Source organism: Rutilus rutilus (assembly GCF_951802725.1).
Source record: "Rutilus rutilus genome assembly, chromosome: 11".
NCBI lineage: Eukaryota > Metazoa > Chordata > Actinopteri > Cypriniformes > Leuciscidae > Rutilus > Rutilus rutilus.
The window spans coordinates 7,818,832-7,841,864 of NC_140216.1; the positions used below are offsets into that span (position 1 = coordinate 7,818,832).

Genomic DNA, 23,033 nt, shown 5'->3' on the forward strand with positions numbered 1-23,033 from the left:
CTTCATCATCTTATTGTTACGTTCATAAGCCCTCAAGACAACCTTAATTTGAGAAAATGTAATTTTAAGACTGTTTGGGGTTCAGTGGTTGTCTAGTGCCTCTAGTGGTGTGGTGGTGCCTTGTCCTCTGATACCCCGTTCCTAATACCTCTGCTGAGAGGTAATGGGCTGTGAAAGTGCTTAGGTTCCACCCAAAACATATTAACATACAAGGACACAGTGGGCCCTTCAGTAAAACACACACAGGTCCACACATGAGCTCTGACTCAGAAAACTGGAGCCTTGGGTGGGGTGTCAACCGTCGCAGGTGTCACAGCTTACTTTTAGCAGTCGTTCCTGGCAGTCGTGTAAAGCAAAACAGCTTTTCTGATGGAATGCCGTGGCATTCAGTTTTGTGATGGCTGTTTATTTTTATATCCTTCGCTCACGGAACATGACAGGGTGAAAGAGTAGGGAAACTCTTGTTACCAGGAGTGTTTCCATGGGTCAATTTCACCTTGTAAAGGCAGGGTGGAGGTGGTGAGGTCAGCTAGTTTGTGAATGAGCTCCAGTGGCAGGCCTTCCCTTCTACTCCCCAAGTCACTTCACTGAGATGTGTAAAAAAAACACCCTGACACCTGGGTGTGAATGGCAGCCTGCAACTCAAAACCGCACACATAGGATACTATTGATGACATCACAAGAAGACGCACGGAAAACTCATCCGTTCCTCTGAGAAGACTGTAAGGGCCTCTTCAATGCAAGTAAGAATTTCCGATTCCCCATTTGTCGACACTGATGATGTCATATGATTAATGAGCCTATATTATGACAGTTGTTGATTCACAATCCTCAAAATAGGATAAGCTTTTTTCCTTTAAGTTGTTGGAAGTGTCTTTCTTACACAAATGTGTAATTCTTTTAAAGCAATGATTCTCCACATTTTGACTAAATGGCTAACAATTTGAGATCCCATGATCTTTTCCATTTGTTTGTGATTTGTTGTGAAAATATAAATTCAATATAAAAATGCCCATGGAGCTATACAATGCTATTAATTTATATGACTTTTCAAGGTCTAGAAATTACAGTTGAAACATTAAAAATATCTTCTTCTTTTTTTTTTTTTTTTTTTGGTTAACTGTTCCTTTAACAGTGACATTGAGTAGTTTCATAGATCCTCCATCAGCTATAGCAAGAACAGACCATGGTCCAGACATTTCTGTGGACATTGAAGTGATGGAAATCAAGACCTGAAGTGGTTCGTTGAAGGGATCCTTGACTATTTACATCGGTTAATGGCATGATCAGCAGCTAAGATTAGTAAGTTTAGGAGAAAAACCGAGGTCTGTTTTCTCTTTGCAGTGCACTATTCATACTCATTTCAATATCTGATAATCTTTGAGTGACTCTCATTGAGAAAATTGCTTGGATAGATCAAACAAACCGGCAAAGAACACGAAAAGCCATTGCTATTAAAGTTTGTAGCTAATGATGGTCTTCAAAGCCCCCAACCCACTGAGGAGAGCGGTCATTACAAAAATATGCTTATCCTCATAGGAAACAGTTCACCTGGTCATGAAAACTAAGAGCTTAGTCTCGCCCCACTCCTTTTAATCACGCATATTCAGAGGTAGCCAACAACATGGTTCAAGAACACAATAGGTTATGTTTATCCAGCACTAGTAAAGGTTTGAATTCACACGAAAGCACTAAGCCTACTCTTAATGGAATATTTGGGTTCAATACGAGTTAAGATCATTTGACAGCATTTTTTCCATGTTGATTGCCCAAAAAATATTATTTATTAAAACGTTTTATTAAAAAAAAAAAGTCGATGAGCTTGCAATGGAAGCGAATGGGGCCAATTTAAAAGCATAAATGCGAAGCTTATAATTTTATCAAATGTTATTGATTGAGCCTAACTTGTATTGAACCTGAAATGCTCCTTTAATCAAGAAATAGTGTGTATGTACTTTTCGATCATTTTAAGTCTAATTCACACTGCACCAACCAACGCGGACAGACACGTTCTTCATGTTTTGTCGGATCAGTATGTCACCCCTTTCGATGTCTGTTGCCGTTGGTAGACACTTGTTTTCGAGTTGCCAGATTATCACTTCTTAGACGTTCTACAACGCGACAAACGAATATCTGGCGACTCGAAAACAAGTGTCTGCCAATGGCAACAGACATTGAAAGGGGTATCATACTGATCCAACAAAACCTGAAGAGTATGTCTGTAATGTTGTTGCAGTGTGAATTAGCCCATATTTTGATTCATCACTATCAGGGTTTGTCATGTTGGTTCAAACCAATGAATTGCTGAACACAAATGTGTTTTCTTGACCTTTGGGTCCAACTTTCAAAGCCCACCATGTGAACGTAGTGCATATAAACAGGTCAGTAATTAGCCGCGTGCCTCTTTATTGTCTGTTCCATTACTTACGAGACACACAAACTCAGATTAGCATCTGATAACGCACCTAATATCCAACCATGTCAGGGGCTGCATGGATGGAAGGTATCCAGTGGCTAGTCTTAGCCGTAGCTCCCTCCGAGCACAATGCCCCACTTGTTGCTCCGTCTCCTCTGGCATTATCCAAAGCTATATCAGGCCCTACCCGAGGCTTCAAATCCCCCATTTTTCAATGTGCGCTCAATCTAATCTTGGGTTTTTTGATTGGATATTATGATAAAGTTGGTGTTGCAAATTATCTACAGTTCGTATACGTTGCACAGTGGCTAATTGGAACTGAATGAGCTCATTGTTATTGGGATCAGATTAGGAGCAGAGCACCGCGATGATGGTTAATTTAGGTCTAGATAACATATTCTGTAACACTGCTTGTTCTTACACACTCTTCACATAAATATCCCAAATAATTAAGGAATTTTTATTCCAGGAGAATAAAATAGGGGCCATTAACTGTGTTAATGCGTATCTCGAATTGTAGCCTCAAAACGCTGCTTTACACATTCTGAATTAAGCATTTGTACATATTATCGTAGCAATTCATCCGGGAAAGGTTCCACTTGGGAACTGTTGCTAAGTGGTTCACAGTCCAAATCAGTCAGCCAAGAAATGTAATCTCATCTCATAAAACTGATTGGTTTAATTGGCTGAGAGTCTGGCAAGATTACACAAAAACAGACTTCCACTATACTTATTGCTGCATACGTGCTTATAATCTTGTGCCGGAACGTTTAGGACAGCAAATTTGAGGCATTTTGTGAAAGAATGCTCTCGCTGAGGTGAAATCAATGCACTGCGAGCTGCGCCAGCACAGCCTGAATTTTCCAAAAGGTGCTTTCTGGGAAAGATTTGTCTGTTTGTATGAGTGCAAGCATTTGTTTGCAGATGTTTATGTTGGAGGTGGGAAAACAAGGGCTTAAATGGTTACTGGGAAAAGAGGAGGGGTGCAGATCCATCCCTTTACTCCACCTACCCCACCCCATCCTCTATACTGCTTCCTTATTCTACCCGGCCGCAGACACTTGCCTTTTATATGGAGGGTACCAGTGAAACAATCCACTCCCTCTGTTTGGAAAAAAATACTTGCAAGAAAAGAGACTGGGAGCTTCCAGGTGCTTTGCCCCCAGTTAAAAGCCCTGTAAGGAGGTCCTCTTCTTGCCTGGAGTCAGGAGAGCCACTTTCTAGTCGAGCACCCTGCCTCTCACATTCTCCCTCTCCCTCTCTCTCTTTCTCTCTCTCTCCCTCCTACTTTCCACCCTGTGAGAGTGCACAGAGATTCAGAAGGTGCGTCTGAAATCTACTTGTATCCAGTCTGGAGACAACACCACAAGGACTTTTTTTCCTTCACTGCGACAAGCACATGGACTTAATTTTCTCCAGAGACAGAAGTAAGAACAAGAACCAGATTGGCACCTGCCATTGAGAACCAGAACTTTCTCTAGAGTTGTATTAGTCCTTTCTACTCGTATGTAAACACTGTTTGACTGCGACCAAGTGCCAAGGCATTCCCGAGACTTCCCTGTCTGCTGGGTTCCCATCACATCTTCTCAAGTTATTTCTCCAGAGATGACTGTCTGAAGAGGGAACACAGAAAAGAAACCACCTGACCTGCAGAAGTTACCTGCCTGAGAAATTGAGGTGAAACAGAAGGGTGAGGTAAGTTCATATCTGAATCTTTCATTTTCCTTCCCTCTGAGTGCAGGCATATGTCATCTTTGAAAATGTTTTTCATATCCCGTTGCTTCACAGCAATTGAATCCAAATGCAAGACGGAGAGAGAGGGAGGAAAAACAGTCGGGTTTACATCTCAATCATGAGACCAACATAATTCTCAGCGCACTGCTACACACAAGGCAGATTAACTGAATGTTTTAGTGCTCTAGCCCCATTAATCTCTGCAAAATATGTGGCGTATTTTTCTAAACAGAGCCATGTGGCTACCATTTGCATTTATGCTGATGCTGGGTGTGTGCGTTTGTGTGTGCTTGTGGCTGTATAGGTTGTGTGGTTCAGGTAGTGTGGTAGGTCACACAGCTGTTTTGAAGTTGGAGAGGGAGAGAGTTATATAACTGCAGCAGCCTCGCTCTAACTGACACCTGGGACTGTTTGGTCTGCACTCTGTTGCGCACCAATGCCACTCGCTTAAATTTTTGCTCCACCCACAGGATTCTCAAGTCCCTGCCCACTTTTTAGCTCCAGAAATGGATGCATTTTGACCTATTAGACAGTCCACTCCAGAGGTTAAAATGTCGCTTTCAATCAGCTCGTTTGAAAGTCAAAATGAAACCAAATTGGAATTTATTATTATTATTATTATGAAAGTGTTGCATGTTTTGACCTGTCAGACATAGTCCACTTCAGAGGTTAAAATCGCACATTAAATAGTTTCTTTTAAAGTCACCATGAAACCAAAATTGAATAATCAAAAATGATTTATTGTTGTTTGTTCATAATAATGCTTCTTATTATTACTTAACAAACATTCATTGTCCTATTTTGAACGATTCCTTGTTTGCCATTCTTCTGAATTTTACAAAAATTGTCTTCATAATCATTCCACAAAATGTAATGGCTTGCTCCGCCTACACTGCTGATGTCACAAATACCCATTTTTTTCTCAGCCACTCCTCTCCAACCACCTGCGTTTGTTTTCATATATAACGCCCACTTTTTCACGATCCAATCAGTTTTTATGGATAAAATTAGTCCCGCCTTACATTGTTTCTCTTTTTAAATAACCTTAACAATATAAAATATGTCAGGTTATGGAAGTAAAATGAGTTGCAAACAGCATTTCTTGTTGACTTGAGTGGAAAAGTCTTGTTTTTTCAACTTTAGATGTAGCTTCATCAGCAGTGGTTATGTTCTCACATCAGCAAGTTTTGTACAAGATGTTATGTCATAATATGTCAAAAAAGGTCTAAAAGAACTTCTTTGTAATGTTTAAGCTTCTCTACACATAATCAACTACTGCACATGGCATGAGCTCAATGCTGCAGTCTTAATTTCAGACGGAGAGTGAGAGAGAACTGTGAGAGAGAAGGGAATGTGCTTTCATAATACATTCTTCACCAAGAGCACTGGGGAATAGTATTCAATAATACTTTTTTCTCGTCTGAGTAGCAGGGCCCAGCTTCTACAGAACTGAAACAGACCCAGTCTGGAAAAGACGACATGCTCTCTTCTAAAAACATTTGGCGCCTCAGCATGATGGCTTTCAGGAGGAGAAGCGGTTTAGGTCTGACTGCAAACCTGTGCATCAGTGCCGTTAGCGCTACCACATTACACAAGCCTCCGAGGTCACCTGAACCCCTGAGTGGAAAAAAGAGGTTAGAGAAAAAGTGTCTGAGACACTCCACAGAGCGAGAGCCCATCATCCTCCTCACACACTTCCGATTCCTGCGGCTGGAGATGGTCCAAAGCTTCTAGATGGGATGCTGTCTGTACTTAGTTTAGAGGATGGGAAAGTCAGCTGTGAAGTATGATGTGATTTTATGATGGATGCGTCTCATCTGGTCCTGTTATCAGGAGATGCAGCAGACAGCATCCCACCTTTCTGTGTACAGTTACAGCGATAGCTTCCATCTACCCAACACCTCACTCCCTCAAACACACTTTGACCCTTCTCTCCATATGTGCATTTCAGTTAGGTGAAGCCAAGGAGATCTATAACACCTGCAGAAAGCGATCCGTTTTGCATTAGCAGTTTATCTTTCAATTTTAAATCTGCCATTTTTGCTCATGGGACCACAGCACTTTTTCAGCCAATTACATGAGCTGAAAATGACATGATGAATAGTCCATTTCATGGTTTTTAAAGGGATAGTTCTCCCAAAAATGAAAATTCTGTCATTTACTCAACCTCATGTCGTTCCCAACCTGTATGATTGACTTTCTTCTGTGGAACACAAAATAATATACTTGGAAGAATGTTTTTAGCTGTTTTTGTCCATACAATGAAAGTCAGTGGGGTCCAAAACAACATTGGACCAGTGTTATTTTAGTACTATTTATGTAATATTAGAGATTTTATTAATATTTAGTCTTTTTCATTTTAAGTTTTAGTTATTTTTATGTTCTTTTGTTTTTTTGTTTTTTGATTATTTTTAGTTTTTTAATACTTCTATTTAGATTTAATTATTATTTTTATTTATTTATTTATTTATTTATTAGTTTTAGTTTTAGTAATTTGAGCACTTCAACAAACTTTTTTTCCAGTTAAATATCTCGTGCATGCGTGCGTGCGCGTGTGCGTACGTGTGTGTGTGTGTGTGTGTTAATTACTATATTTTGCTTTATTGCTTTAATTTTTCCTGGTCCAGATAGTGTAGTTATGGCATCTACCAGCAGGGGCTAATGGGGTCATGCTAAGCCAAATTTTGACCGCTTGGGCAAAGTACACAAAGGCAAATAGTTTGGCAGTGTGAAGTCGTAATGGCGAGGCAATGTTGTAACCATGGATGCCCACCTTTGGGATGCCCCAATAACTCTGCTGACTGCGTTTTATGATGACAGATAGCGCTGCCAGGTTGGGGCTGATGAAATGCATTTTTTTCTTTATTGCATTACATGACTCCAACCAACCTGATGGAGGCTTTTATATACGGACCATTCATAATCGGGTTAACATTCATTGGTTGTGCTGGTCAGTAAGCCTTTGTTCATGTCCAAACGTCTGCCTTTTTAATTCTGGGGCAACTTCACTCACTCAATCTCGTTTAGAAGCTATTAAAATCTATCGTGGATGTGGGAGACTATATTTCCCTGTGCTTTAGATCCCTATAGCTCAAGGTGGATGTAAATGTTTGCCCTGGAGAAGCTATATCTGAGAAATAAAAAGAAGCAAAGCTTGTATCCAAACCATTATGGATGTCTCTTTTCATTCAGCGTGTAAGGGCTTACTGCAGATTCAATTCCCATTTGAGTTTTTATTTTATTTTACCGTGCAACAGAGGAAAATGATACGAAATCCATTACACATGCTCAATCAGTGGGAGAGACTAGACAGAGGACCTGGCCCAATGCAGACTGAGAAGCATATGGGAAATGTTGGACACACCAATAGGTTGAACTTTTACTTTGGGTTTATGAGAGGCGATGTCTTGTATTTGTAGCCAGCGAACACTCACCAAAGGTGAAGGAATAAACTAATCTGTTTATAACATGGGACAGGACCGAGTGTCAAACTTATAAAGTATTTGAATTGTCATGTACTGTCTCACAGAGATTCTTCTTTTTTGTATTATTCATAGTGCTTCAGATGTTTGTTTGCCAACTGAGATGTGCATTCCAGCTTTGTTCTGGACTGGTAAGAAGACCAGTGATCCACATGGATTTTGTAATACAGTGAGTGCCACTAGAGGGCAGAGTTGCTGACCTTGACTGAGCAACGAACCAAACCCTGTTACATGGGAATGTGAGCCTGTGCCACTGGTGCTGTGTGTACATCTTAGCAATTTATTATTGTACCTTCAGAATTATTTGTTCATTGGTAACACTTTACAATAAGGTTATGTGTGTGTTAACAGTCATACTAGATAACATGACATAACGGTGTACAATACTTTTTATCAAAGCATTTATTAATCTTGGTTAATGTACATTTTGCATACTCTTAACATTGCAAGTTGTACACTGCAAAAAAATGACTTTGTGATGAGCTTTATTAAGTTTATTAGTCAGCTTGACTTGTTTTCTAATCTTGAAACAAGTTCAATTTAATTGACTATTAAAGGGATAGTTCAACCAAAAATGAAAAAATTACTTTCTTCATTCTGTTGAACATAAAATAAGATATTCTTCGAGTGGTTTTAATGAATGTCCATACACTTAAACATGTCCACCTATTTCATTTAAAACAAAGTTCAGTTGCTGTCTTAAATTTAAGCAAAATAAAGTTAGCTGCACAAATCATTTCAACTTAAATTATATCAAACTGACTTTCGAATCTCATATAAGTGATATAAAAAATGTTTTTTATAATAATTAAATAATTTAAATTGCTTAAATATTATGATATTATAAATATGAAAAAGTATTTTGATGAGCTAAAGTAATGTAAAAGCATATGTTGTCATGACTTATTGATCATATAATTTTTTTTACAGTGCACAATGTTAGTCAATGTTAACCAGAACTTTTTTACTCATCTTTTGTTATCCACAGAAGAAAGACAGTCACACTAGTTTTGTGTGAACTATCCCTTTAAGATTGGTTTCCATACATTTTATTTTGAATGCCTTTGCTATAATTAAAACAAGTGAGAGAAAATGGTAAGTGGAGTTAAACTAAATGCACTTGAATTGCAGATGCATTCTCTCAAAATAAATCTTAAGTCGATCTTGCTTCAAATATTTGGTATATTTCCTGGACAATAATACAAAAATACCCATTAAGAATAGGAATTTTTTTCTCTCCTACAATTTGAGTTATTTTTGGATGTTTTTGAAGTTTATTTGTACTTTGTGTTTTTGCTATGCCTGTGAAAAAACGCTGTATAAATGAATATTAATGTAACAATAAAACAATAGTATATTTATAATTAACATTAACCAAGGTTAATAAATGCTGTTGCTCATTGTTAGTTTATGATCTTTAAATCATGCATTAACTACTGTTAACCTGCTTTGTTTGGCATACGACCATGTCATACTCTGCTAAAAGGTGCTTCTCATCAGCCGTGTGGTAACCTTCATACCTCTTTTATTTGGTGTTCACTTTAAACAGGAAATGAAGGAGAATACCACTCGTGCTCTGGGAAAAGCATATGCCTGACCGTGTTACGTTCCAGGAACTCACGCCCCCATCTCTCGCCATAACCATTTGCTTCTAGATGTTTTTCGCTCACTATAAGAGAGAGGAAAGCAGTCCTGTTCAATGGTGCTACAAGGCAAGCGGTGCATTCCTTTGAGGAACTGTGCGAAGTCTGTGTGATGGGAGGCTGCAGGCTTCGTTCCTTCCGCCCGTTCTCCACTTAAGGTATAACGGACGAAAGAAAAACAGCGAATGAGGAATTACCCTCAAAGCTGTTGGAAACAGAGCTTTGGCATAAGCCTCCTCTGCAATCAGCAACGTGCTTAGCCTGCATCGGCGATTAGATGAGGGTGCGTGCGTTTGTGAGGGAGTGTGTGAACATCTTAGACCTGAGCGAAAAATGCCGCCGGTGGCTCAATCAAACATCCTGTTGCATAAGGCTTCATTCCAGTGGGTTGTGCATGAATTGGTCTGGACAGGAAAGAGGTGCAAACACATCCAGGAAAGGGGAGGTTATCTGTGTTGGCCAATAGGTTTATTCTATGGGCACTAGGGTGTAAAGATGTCAACTGTTTGATTGATTGAGGGGAAATGTGTACTGCCCTGAACAGATGTGTCGGTTTTGTTATTCTCAATAGGACACAAATGAACACATGCTTACGGAAATGAACAGCTTTACTTTAAGTCTGATGAATGCGGCACAGATCTGGGCTTAGACTCAGGGCTGATTTGTAATATCACAAATCACTTCCAACTATGGGAATGCACTCATTTTCTAGGGCCCTCTGAAATTCCTTTTTATTTATTTTTTCCAAATTCCATTTAATCCATTCAAATTTTTCTGTATTCCGTTTTGTTCGCGTTAATCTTTTGGGACTTCAATTTTAATGGTTAAATTAAGTTTTGGCAATCAAAAACATCCAATTAATTGAAATCATGAAACTAATACAATTTAACAACAATTCATTCAAGTTTAACATCATATGAAATCAAACAAACTTTTTTGTCCAGAAAAGTGCTGCACAAAAGACCTTTACTGTTAAAATTAAAACATGAAACAAAAAATATTGTAATTATTCCTTAAAAAAATAAAGTTCTAATTATTAATGTTAGTATTATTATTACATTGAGGCGTAGCTAAATTATTCTATACAACAGTAATATATTTCTGTCACAATTTCTTCAAGTTAAACCTTACTTTTATTTTGAAGGGTTGCCACAAAGACCTTTGAGTTTCTGTGTGTTTATGATATGACAATAGTTTTTTTCTCAAATGAAACGGTTAAATGCTGATGAAGTGACTCTCAGAGCGGCTCTGGAGCTGAAGTTCATGTATTCATGTCCTCATATAGTGAGAGGGCAGAGGCTGAAAACATTCATTCACACAGAGACACGCAGAACATGCAGGATCAATATTTAAATATTCTTTTTGCGGTTTAATATTCACAGACACTAGTCTGTATCGCGATTTGATTTAAGTGTACTGACCTACTTTTTATTTATTCATCAAAAATTGTACAAATTCCGTGAAATTCCACGTTATACAGTAGATTCCGTTTTTAGGACTGGATTCCGTGATTCTGTCCGCATTTTCCAATTAAATTAAAATTGGAAAATGCGGACAGAAATTAAAAGGGCCTTAATTAATTAATTGCGGAAATGAAAGGGCCTTAATTATCTTAATCCATATCTCTCTTCTCTCTCTCTGTGTATACATGCATACATACATAAAAAAAAAACATACATACATAACATTTATTTTGGCGTTATTTACTTTTTACTTACTTTTCCTTATTTTAAGCATAATCCTCAGTAGAATTGATGGGATAGTTCACCCAAAAATGAAAATTCTGTCTTAATTTATTCACCCTCATGTCGTTCTAAACCCGTAAGACTTTTGTTCATCTTCGGAACACAAATGAAGATCTTTTTGATGAAATCTGAGAACTTTCAGTCCCTCCATTGACAATCTCTGCAACTACCACCTTGATGCTTCAAAAAGTTCATAAAGAGATCGTAAAACTAATCCATATGAATCGGGCGGTTTAGTCCAAAAAGAGACTTGATCACTTTAAAATGATGAACATATTCTTTTATTCACATTTAAACATTGATCAGCGGACATAAACAGAAGCTCAACTGAACCTGCTTTGACGCACGAGAACAAACATCATTGGTTCTTGTGGAGGCTCAAACGTGCTGCGTGACACAAGAGAATTAACCTCATTGGTTCTCGCACATCAAGAAAACATGCTTGAGCTTCCGTTTACCACAACTGATGTGTGCATTGATGAATGTTTATATGTGAATAAAAGCTTATATTAAATCTGTTTATCACATAAAGCAATCGTGTCTTATCAGAAAATTTTGACTAAACCGCTCAATTCATATGGATTAGTTTTACAATGCAATTTTAAGCATCAGAGTGGTAGTTAATTGGACTGTAAATGGAGGGACAGAAATCTCTCAGATTTCATTCAAATATTTGTTTTTGTTTTTCGAAGATGAACGAAGGTCTTACGGGTTTGAAACGGCATGAGGATGAGTAAATGATGACAGAATTGTAATTTATGGGTGACCTAACCCTTAAATCTGTTTAATGCTCAAGCAATAACAACTTGAGGTTCAGGTATTTTTATTTTACAAGATAAATATACTGATTAAGTAAAGAGTTATTTGTTTGGTCTCAACACCGAGTGATCAGAACCTTACAAAACATCTCTCTCCTCGACCTTTGTTACTTAAGTCGTCCTTTTGGCTTTCCAGTAATCTTGCTGTTTTACTAAATTTCCCCTCAGGGATCAATAAAATCTCTGTCTATCTTTCTATCTATCTATCTTGTCTTCCTAGTCTTTCATTTTCACATTCCCCTCTTCACGGCATTCCCTCATTTGCTCTCCCTTGGCTCTTGAAAATGCACTGGATGTGGACGAGTTTTTCCGTTCCGTTGGCAGTAGATGGAAATGGGGAAGCTTGGCAAGTAACTGTTATTATTTTTCCTTTTGCACAGTATCAGCTCTTTCAGCAGCTTCTCTGTCATTCAGACCTAGCAAACATCTCCACGGTCACAATCTCAAGCTGCCTTATCAGCATCATGCTTTCAGACAGAGACTTATCCCACTGAGAGAGAGACAGTAAATCCTTTTCACACCAATACTGAATATTAGTTGCAAATGTTAATTGCAAACAACATTGTGGATAGAAGCAAAATATTTGTATGGGCCTATTTTCATTATATTTGTCAGCCAACATAGACTACCATTTAAAAAAAATTTATTTAATTATTAATTTATTTTTAAATTAATATTTTTATTATGCAAGGATGTGTTAAATTGATCAAAAGTGAGGTTTTTTTTTTAATAATGTTACAAAAAATTACATTTGAAATAAATGAACTTTATGTTCTTCAAAGAATCCTGAAAAAAAAAAATGTATCACGGTTTCCACAAAAATATGAAGTAGCACAACTGTTTTCAACATTGATAATGAGAAGAAATGTTTCATAAGCAGCAAATCAGCATATTAGAGTGATTTCTGAAGGATCGTCGTGACAATGAAGACTGGATGCGGATGCAGATGATAATGGCTGCTAGAAAATCTGTTAGTTTTGCCATCACGGGAATAAATTACATGTTAAAATATATTTCAAATAATAGAAAACAGCTATTTTAAATTGTAATAATATTTCGGAATATTATTGTTTTTTACTGTATTTTTGATCAAATAAATGCAGCTTTACACATTGAACGGCAGTTTACATTTAGATTTTTTGTATTATCATTATTTTATACAAAAACATCTGAATATATTTCTCAATTTGCAACAGAGCACATGGGAAATGCAAACACTATTAAAAAAAAAGATCTTCGTCTGTGTTTTGTTTCACATTGTTTCAATAAATAATTTTTCAGTGTTTGTGCATACTGTTGGTAGAAAGCTATTGATTGGCATGGTTCTGCTGGACCCCAGATGTATTTGAATAAAACATTGATCACAAATAATGAAAGAGTCTGAAGAAAAAAGATCTGAGCCATTATTTGGCTCAGATATATTTTTTTTCTGTAGTTTTATGTCTGATCTTCACTCTTACCCCCTTTTTTGTATGAATCAATACTATTTACTACAGTGTATTTGATGTCTGTGATGAGACAGTAGCCATCTTTCCATCCACCTATTTTTACGCACATTTTGGGATTTCTCATTCAAAATCTCTGAATGGAAATGCAAACATGCACATAAATTATAAAAATGTGCATAAAAAACTTTGGCGCTCAATTTAGGCAGGTACATGTTTTATCCGATATGAAGATATGCACATAAACTACAATGGAAACACATTTACTGAATAAATCCCTGTATGCGCTACAAAAAATTGGTGTGACTTTGCCTCAACAATGGATGTGATTGGATAACTGGACTGACCATTGGACCAATTGCACAGCATCTCAAATTTTGGTTTGATCATTCAGAAATGCCTGAGCCAAAGTCTGTCATCAGAATAATTTGGTTTAATTCCCTCCCAGAAGCGTCTCACATGATTGCGTTCCCAAACACCAGCATCCGAACGCAAGATAACATGCAGCGTTTATTGTGTTTCATCTGTGTGCTCTGAGACGATTCCAATCGGGGAAGCTACTGGAAGTGACGATTTTGTTCTCTTGAACACGTGGAATGGAAACGCTGCTTTATTCACAAATATTTAATGCAATATTCCAATTTTGCGCACAAGTTAAATTCGCAACTTTGGATGGAAACATAGTGGTGCATGGTTTGGCACAGTGAGAACAAAAACATCTTTGGTCAAATTCTGCTACTCAAAATATTATTTGTACACAAGGAAAGAAGAAAGAAGGCTTTACAGAAGAGTTTACAAAAGTATTTCTTTGGTTTTCTGTGTTTTAATACAGCAGCCAGAATAGCGAAACTTTGCTTTGTGTTTTGCAGAATACATTTTCTTTTTGCATGCAAGATGTCTTGCAGTGCTTTTCCAAGGAAACTGTAGAAAACCCTTGGAGCCATTGACAGAATATCAAAATAAGAGCTGAATCCAGCTGGAGGCACTTATAGCCTTGTTTAGTTTAGACCTACCTGCAAAACTGAACCCAACTGAATCGTAATGGGACGTCGGATGATGGGCTTTGAGGTTTAGAGGGACTTGATTTCTTTTAATTGGATGCTGGTTGATTTGACCGGCTTTCTCATTAGTCTCTTGTTCAGCCTCTGGGAGCCAAACTGATGAGGGACTCCAAGACTACAGCAAAGAAGCAGAACAGGGCCAGTTCCTCTCTGGGTCAAATCCTTAAAATAAAACTCCAGTTGTAACTTTGTCTTTGTCCTCCCAGGCCAAGATTTTCTACCCTCTTTTCTCACATTATGGGAAGGGTTTGATGAATGGTCTGCAAGAGCAGAGATGGGAATAGGGCTTTGGAGGTTATTTACTCCAGCTTAAGTCTTGGATAATATTTCTTTACATGTGTTCCCAGTTTTTCCGACGACGGCTTCTTAGGGGAATTGAGAGTACTACCGACAACAGCTCCAGTTGTTACCCTTGCACTCTTCAGTAAGTTTGTTCCAGAAATACATTAGTAACATCACCCATACTCGTCTCCATCCCGCTTCCATGGGATTCTCATGATTCTAGGCATGATTTGTGGTTCTGTCATGGTGATTGTTGAGGTTGTGCCTTCCAGTGTAGGTAGTTCAGAGACGACTGTTGACAAAGCTTATTTTGTCATATTTTAAATTGAATAACTTGCACTGTCTGTTTCAAACCTTGGTTGAAAGAAATGAAAACTTTTGTTCAGCAGTGATGCGTTAAATTGATCAAGAGTGACAGTAAAAAACAGTGATGTTACAAAAGATTTCTATTTCAGATAAATGCTTTTGAACTTTATATTCATCAAAGAATCCTGAAAAAGTATTAAGCAGCACAACTGTTTTCAACATTGATAATAATAAGAAATGTTTCTGGAGCAGCAAATCAGCATATATTACACAATAGAAAACAGTCATTTTAAATGGTAATAATATTTCACAATATTACTGTTTTACTGTATATTTGATCAAATGAATGCATCCTTGCTGAGCATAAGTGACTTCTTTCAGAAGCATTAATAGATCTTACTGACCCCAAACCTTTAGTATTTAAAATTGGACATATTCACTGCGGACTTATTTAGTTTGTGTCACCACTCAGTTGCTGTGAAGTCTCATTTCATGTTATCCTATCGCATCCTGTTCTAGATGTCCAACTTTCATACGCATCCAAAACGCTGACAATTTCAAATTCCCCCTTTCTCTTCACCTCATGCTTTAACGTTGCCCAGTAAACCTAGCATCTCCAGGCGGTTTGATGTGACAGAATGAAGGAGGAGCTTGACAAGCTGGCCATAGATGAGAGCGCTCAAATGGGCCGTGCACCATCCAACTCCCAAGCACAACAGAGCGTTTGTGTTCTTCCCTAACCACAGCAAGGAAGAGATTCATGGTAGCATGGAGAACTGGCTCCTGATGCAGCGAGGTTGACCTTTCGCATATGCTAGCACTTGTTGAAGAAGGATGGAACATGTTGATTATAAATAAGTTGGTCACACTATGTTCATCCAATGTTGCCTTTAAAAAGTTTCCCAAGACCTAAAGTCATCCAGTGTCATTTCTGAGCTGTTTATTTAAAGACTGATATCACTACAATCATTTTTACAATATTTTCAGTTTCTTCATTTAATGTGATTTACAACTGATTGCACACTCTGTCCTTGTTCTCGCTTTTCTTACATAAAATTTTAGTCATCAAACCCCTGTTTTTTGCCGCTTCGCTAATGCAAACCAGGGCATTTGTGAAATCTGGCGTTCCAATAACGCCACTGTCGTACCTGATCCAAGTGCAGATCGGCACTTCCTTCCCCATGGTCAGTATTTTTTTATTCTTTACAGAAATGTAAGAAAAAAAATCTTCCCATGTCTTATGAGACTGCGTGAGAATTCATCTTCAAGTGGCTTGATGCCTGTGCAATAATTTTGCTGGAGTGGCTTTAGTGCTTTGATCAGTGTAAGGTTTGTACAGAAACATATAGGGCCCTTAATTTAACGATCTGAAACGCAAGTATCAAGCGCGAAACGCGAGTAACTTTGTGGGCGGGTCTTGGGCGCTGTTGCTATTATACCGGCGGGATAAATGACTCTTGCGCCCGATGCAAATCTAAAATGGGTTGGTCTGAAGTAGCTTCATTATTCATAGGTGTGGTTTGTGCGTAACGTGAAATAAACCAGAGCGACATCTCAGATTCCCTTTAAGAGCAGGCGCGCTTGTTCAATGGCGGATTGATATTATAACGGCGGGTTTGCCAGGCGCAGCCAGGAGCGGTTCACAGCCGAGGAGACCGACGTTCTCGTCAGAGCCGTAAAACACAGAGAAGTGACATTGGGGATGCAGAAACACACCCAGATTAGCTTCGGTTAAACAGGCGTATAATGATTTGGGTAAATGTGTAAGCTAGATTTATGCCTATTTTTTCACATCTTCATGGACACAACAATGATTTCCCTCATGTGTTAATATTTTTCCTTGTAATAATGTATGGTTTTCTAAAAATGAGAACTGCTACGTCTGTGTGTAGATGAGATAAGCAAAGTGTATGCGCGTTGTGCACACGCTACATTGGTTATGGCCAAGCACGTGCCCTTAAAATAGTATATGAATAACATGCGCAACGCGCCACTGACTTTAGACTAGGTTTTTCCTGGTCAGTGGCAGAATTGTTTTCTAAACCTGCAAAATACGTTTGCACCGGAACACGCCTCCTCTTTGCGCTGAACCGCCCCCGGGACCGCAAATGCATTTGCTAGTTTACCGACGTGCGTCTGTGGAGGGAAAAGTCCGCTGTGCGCGGGTGCAAAATAGGAATGATACATGCGTTGGTGTACAAAGTCAATTGTGCTGGGTGCAAGATAGGGCCCCTAGTCTCACTAGTTTCGCCTCTAGCTGTAAATTTTTGCCTAATGAAGATGACCGTCCCACCTTCAAACTTTGTTTCCTGCAATTTGTTTGTCTCGTCTCAGAATGTCCCGTGCCTTGCACTGGTTGTGCAATCAAGATCGGTGTGCTATTTGTCTAAATCTCAAAGGCCCACTTTCTTTCCTTCGTGTAAAAGGTACACTGTATCTCATATTACCCTGGCTAAAGTTACTGAAAATGTAGAGAGGAAAGGATTTGGGTTTGTCTCTCTCCAAGATGCCCCGTCCTCATTCACATCCTTTTTCACATTCTTTCTTGGAAGCTCTTGTTTAATTTGATTAATTTGATTAAAATTACTTCGGCCCAGAAAAAGATATTAAAGACAAAATAGTCTTTAATATGTTAAAATAGTCCAAGTGACTACAGTGGCTCAACCACAAGTTTATCAAGCGATGAGAATACTTTTTGTGCGCAAGAAACAGCCAAAATAACGACTTTTATTCAACTATTCATTTTCGTCTGTGTGGGCCTGAATGAATTCACGTTGTGTAACAGCGCAGCGCTTCTGTGTTGTACGTCATACGCATCACACACATGACCAGCGTCGGCCAATAGTGAGCCTACGTGGTGACGTACAACCCAGACGCGCTGCGCTTGTTACACTACGTGAATTCATTCAGCCCCACACAGACGAAAATGAATAGTTGAATATAAGTCGTTATTTTTGTTGTTTTTTGCGCACAAAAAGTATTCTCGTCGCTTGATAAACTTGTGGTTGAGCCACTGTAGTCACTTGGACTATTTTAATGTTTTTAATAACTTTTCTGGGCTGGCAAGTTTCGATCCCTTAGAAGCCTATGGAGGAGTGAACCAGCTCTCAGATTTCATCAAAAATATCTTAATTTGTTTTCCGAAGATGAACGAAAGCCTTACGGGGTTGGAACAACATGAGGGTGAGTGATTACTGACAGAATTTTCATTTTTGGGTGAACTGTCCCTTTAAGAGACTTCTTTCAAAAAGGCTTAAAAAGCTGCAATTCTGAAAAATAAGATCACAACTGTTAGATATAATTAGGTCACAGTTTATTTTTCATTCTGTTATATTATTCTGAGGTGGAGACAGGCTTAGATACATCCCTCTTATTTTTCATTTCAAGTGTTTGTGAGACGTGAGAGGCCACCTTTTCCAAATAATTATAACAGGAGGATTTCTTCAGGACTTCCTGTCTGAGCCACTTGTCTGGGAAATTTGCTAACTCATGCCTGCTAAGATCATCCTCAGCTTATCCACTCATGTGATGCCAAGGGTTTCCCCTATTTGTACATGTGTGAATATGTTTGAGTTAGCTTTTCTTCACCTAAATGATGCCATGAAGTGAGTGTCTGTTCACAAAACCCCTTTGGTCATTCAGAGAAAGTCATAATCAGTTTTAAAAGTACAAGAAGAAGTCCTATTCATTTTGTACATTGTGTGTCTCTTTACCTTGTAATTAGATTGGATAACTAATCCTGACATGCAGATGTCATCATCATAACCTTATTGAATTCATGAGAAATTAAACTAGGGGAGTCTTGAGTTCAAAGCAGCCTGTAATACAAACCCATAATGAGACAAAGACAGAGTTGTTCCTGTTATCCTGCACTGAAATACAGATCTTCTAAACTAGGTGCTTACAGTCCTGTCCTCTCACTTGAATACTGGCCTTTTTGAAGAAGACCCAACTCTAAAGACAATGCAAGATTTCCTTTGGTCCAAACATAGTTATCCCTGTCACAGATTTATTTTCCTGGCATAGCTAGAAAGAATCAAGCCATTAACCTTGTTCGGGTGGAACTCAAGTTTCTGTGAACATGATCCTGCCTTCATAGACTCATAACTTTGCAAAGACTCCCTATGGGGGTCTTTACACTGATCGCCCAGTCGAAACAATACAATGTATGACCCCTGCAGGTGTAACCCACCTGCTTTTACCAAATGTAGGTGAATCCGGACGAATAAAGGCCTGCAGAATTTGAGTTCTCCCAGTGCACTGTAGGTCATGGACACGTGTCTGGGTCCAAGTAACAACTTCTAATCCGTTTACATTCAGCCGAGACTCAGTAAGAACAAGGGTATTGTGTGGCAGTTCTTATGCAACCAAACACAGTTCCTGCATCCCATCATGCTCTGCAGAATGCAGGCTGTGAGCATGAACAGAAATGCCACCGAATGCTTAGGCAATGCATTTTACAGCTCATATGAGTGTGTGGGTAGAAGTCACTGAATTAGGAATGTATCTGTTTGCAAATGGTTGCAATTGGTCACACCGGCCCGCAGCGTCATCGCATAAATCTTTCTATTAGGTATTTATGGAATCCAGATTAGTCTGCAGGGGTATGTTTTCATTTAGCCTCATTATTGCATGTTGAATAACATATATTTGTATATCATTTAGCAAAACTTTTAACCAAAGTTACTTACAAATAAGGAAAAGCACAAGCGATCATATAGGATGAACAATACCAGCAGTACTACAGTACAAACTTTCATGAGTAAAACAGTACAAAAGTTATAGCAGAAGTATAAATGTGGGAAAGTAGAAAAAAATAGAGAAAGTAAAAGCGCTTCAGTTTATTATTGTTGATGTTATTTTTAATATAATTACTGTAATAGGGAGTGCTTTTAGTTACGGATTAGGGACTTTTTTTATCAATTGACTTTAAAATGAATGATGGATGGAACGCACATGGATGACTCCAAATGTCAGGTATATGTACACTCTAAAAAATGCTGGGTTGTTTTAAGCCAATTTTGGGTGAAATATGGACAAACCCAGCCGCTGGGTTACATTTTTAAATTGTATTTTTAATCCAACGTTTGGGTTTGTCCATATTTGACCCAAAATTGAGTTAAAACAACCCAACTTGTGTACCCTACTTTTTAATATACAATATAAAATTTAAATACACATAGTAAAAAAGTATTGATATTTTCCCCACGTTTATGTTAATAAAAATTATTTTTGCAGCTGTATAATATCATCCATGGGGAAGAGGATTGCTGCCATGAAGATCATCTGACAGGGATAAAATGCTCTTCATGAAATCCCCTTCTCCTTTTCCCATCCAAAGACTCAATTAAATTATTCATTGAAAAAGAACAAAACAAAACAAAAAATGGTTACATGCCGTACTGCTGACTAAATTGTTTTGAATAATTTCATAGACATAACAGTACCTCTGCTGTCCTTCGACTGAAATACTGCTGCATAAAAATGGTAATCAACTGGACTGCAAATGTTCTTCTGCAGTATTAATGACCGTCTTGTGTCCTCTTAGGTGAAGATGAAGTTCAGTAACACAAACAAAGCCATGTGTTTCTGAAAAATACTGGAATTTAAGTCACGCACAAACTCCAACTTCAGTCGTTGAGACAAAATGAGGCTCGGGCAAATTTAATTCATACACAGGAAGCTGAGAATGAGTAGTTTGATTTACCGTGGTTCGATACGATACACAGTGAATCTCAGTGATTTTTTTTTGATAGGACGTTAAATTTCAATTTGTGGGACCCGCAGCAGTTTGCGAGGGGAACCATGAAAAATGTAAGATGAAAAAATTAACAGCACTATTTACAATATATTTAATTGAATTGAAAACATTTCAGTTCAAATGTCGGATGGAAACAAATGGTCACATTTGTAACTTAATAGACAGTAAATGTCTTCCCAAGATAGTGTTTTAATGATTAGTTTTGGATTTAGTGACATTTCATTTTGGAAACATATCTATATTTCACACAGTATAAACAGGTCTTTATTCAGTACATGAAAATATATAGCTGCCTGCCATTATATTTTAGAAAGGGGGTCTCTAACAAGGGGATTATCATATATTGGGGGGTCCTTGGCATTAACATGTTTGCAAACCCTTGTGCTATTGAACTAGGCCGCTCAATGAGGCCTTTAGAGTACGTTTAAAGTGAATTATTCATCTTTGGGGGAGATATGGGGGATGAGAGTGATTTTGGCATTTAGCATGGAAATAGATCTTGAACCATGGTGCCCACAGACACTAGTACAATCATCTCTCGCCTGCCTCTCTCTCACTTTCCCATCACAGACTCTCACACAAATCATTAAAATAGCATTTTAAGCACTAGTTAAGTCATTCCAGCAAAAACCACAGTCTCCTTATTAGGCAGCCTGCGATTCAGCAAACGGCACCCAGCAAGAGAAAAAGATTTTGAAAAAGCAAAGAAAGAGTTAGACTGTGTTTGTTTTCTTGTCTGTCCTTTGTGTCTATTTCCTGTCGGTTTTGTGAAGGCGTTGGACTGTCATTGTCTAGATTTAGAGATTTAGTCTGCGTAGGAGGGTGTGAAAAGTTCATCCTTTCCCCATTCTTAAAAGTGCAATCTTTATTGCTTTTTTCCCCTCAGGCAACACTAATATGCTGTATCACCAACATCATTTTTGTCCTCCTTTTTTTTTCAAGCAGAGACAATAAAACCGTATGGAGGAGTCTTGTCTAGACCAGGCACGTTTTTCAAGTGGGGTTCATCTGCTTGATTCATAGCCTCAAAGTCTCCTCCAAACCCAGTAACAACACACACTTGTAGAGCCGAACATTCCAGCACTATTATTTTTGCATTATATTCCTATTGCTTGAAAGACATAGGCAGTTATCTGCTCCATTAGCTCCACACGCCATACAAATCAGCCTACTGTTGTCGTCAGCCTGAGATGATCACATTTTGCAGTATTTATGCATTAGAAGGTAACTAATTTTCTATTGATAAGTGATAACACACTTCATCTGTATCATGTCCTTCAGTATGCTGGTCTAGCAGTGTAACCATAATGTTAATCTTCATAACTTCAACAATATAGTCTTTACACTGTCAGATTTTTTTTTTTAAAGGCTGGGGCGGTACCCTTTCAAAAGGTACACATTTGTATTTATTTATTCCTAAAGGGTGCCTATTAGTATCTTAAGGTATATATTAGTATCTAAATGATTCACATTAGTTCCTTTTAAAAGAGTACCGCCCCAGTTGACATGATATTGAAGGGATAGCTCATCCTAAAATGGAAATCATGTCATTTACCCTCATATTATTCTAAACCTGTGTGACTTACTTTCTTCTGATGAAAACTAAAAATACATTTTAAAGAATGTCTTTTATTCTCTGTACAGTGAAGGCCAGTGGCATCTAGTGTTTTGGAGCCCATTGACTTTTATTATAAAGACGAAATTTAGCATTTTGTAGAAGAAAGTAAGTCATGCAGGTTTAGAATGTCATGTGAATTATGACCGAATTTTCATTTTTTGCTACACTGTCCTTTTAAGATTATAAATCTAGTGGAGACACCACCACACTAGCATCCCACGATGCACGCTAACATTCAAAACATAATTTTGTGTTGTATCAAACACTTTTCCATGAATTTCCTTTGCTTTGCTTCAAAATGTTATGTTGGAGCCATTGTCCTTGGTGAGGTGTCACCTTAACATCTGCCCCATAGATTAGCGCACACACGCAGTGGTCCACTTTACTTTGATATATTATGTCTAAGCATGGAGGCTCCTTAGTCTGCGTCTCAATAGTAGGTTTGTTGAGCTCGGGGTGTCTATGGATAAATGCCCAGTCTGAAAAGATCTACAAAGCCAGACGAGAGGACCAAAGAACCCTTGTCTTGTCCAGAAAAGGGGCACGAGTCCAACAAGGATTAAAACGGCATTCCTCTGCCACCCCACAGAAGCCACAAAATGGTGGTTGCATGGAGTGAATTTGAATGCCTCGTCCATGACTTGACTATTGGCTTTGCTTGAAAGACAGAAACATGGCAGTAACTAAAAAATTGCTTATAACCATTAAGCTCTCTGTGATTG

The 23,033-nt window shown here is 38.2% G+C and overlaps 1 protein-coding gene across 2 annotated transcripts in view; it reads left to right on the forward strand.

Annotated features, from left to right (window-relative positions):
* The first annotated feature begins 3,471 nt into the window (after positions 1-3,471).
* Positions 3,472-23,033, forward strand: part of col8a2 (collagen, type VIII, alpha 2) — a 57,533-nt gene continuing 37,971 nt past the window's right edge. The window contains exon 1 of one of the 2 annotated variants that reach the window (XM_084422617.1): positions 3,472-4,111. The gene's annotated coding sequence lies outside the window, so the exon portion shown is untranslated. The remainder of the gene's footprint in view (positions 4,112-23,033) is intronic. The other variant, XM_084422616.1, reaches the window with a different exon arrangement.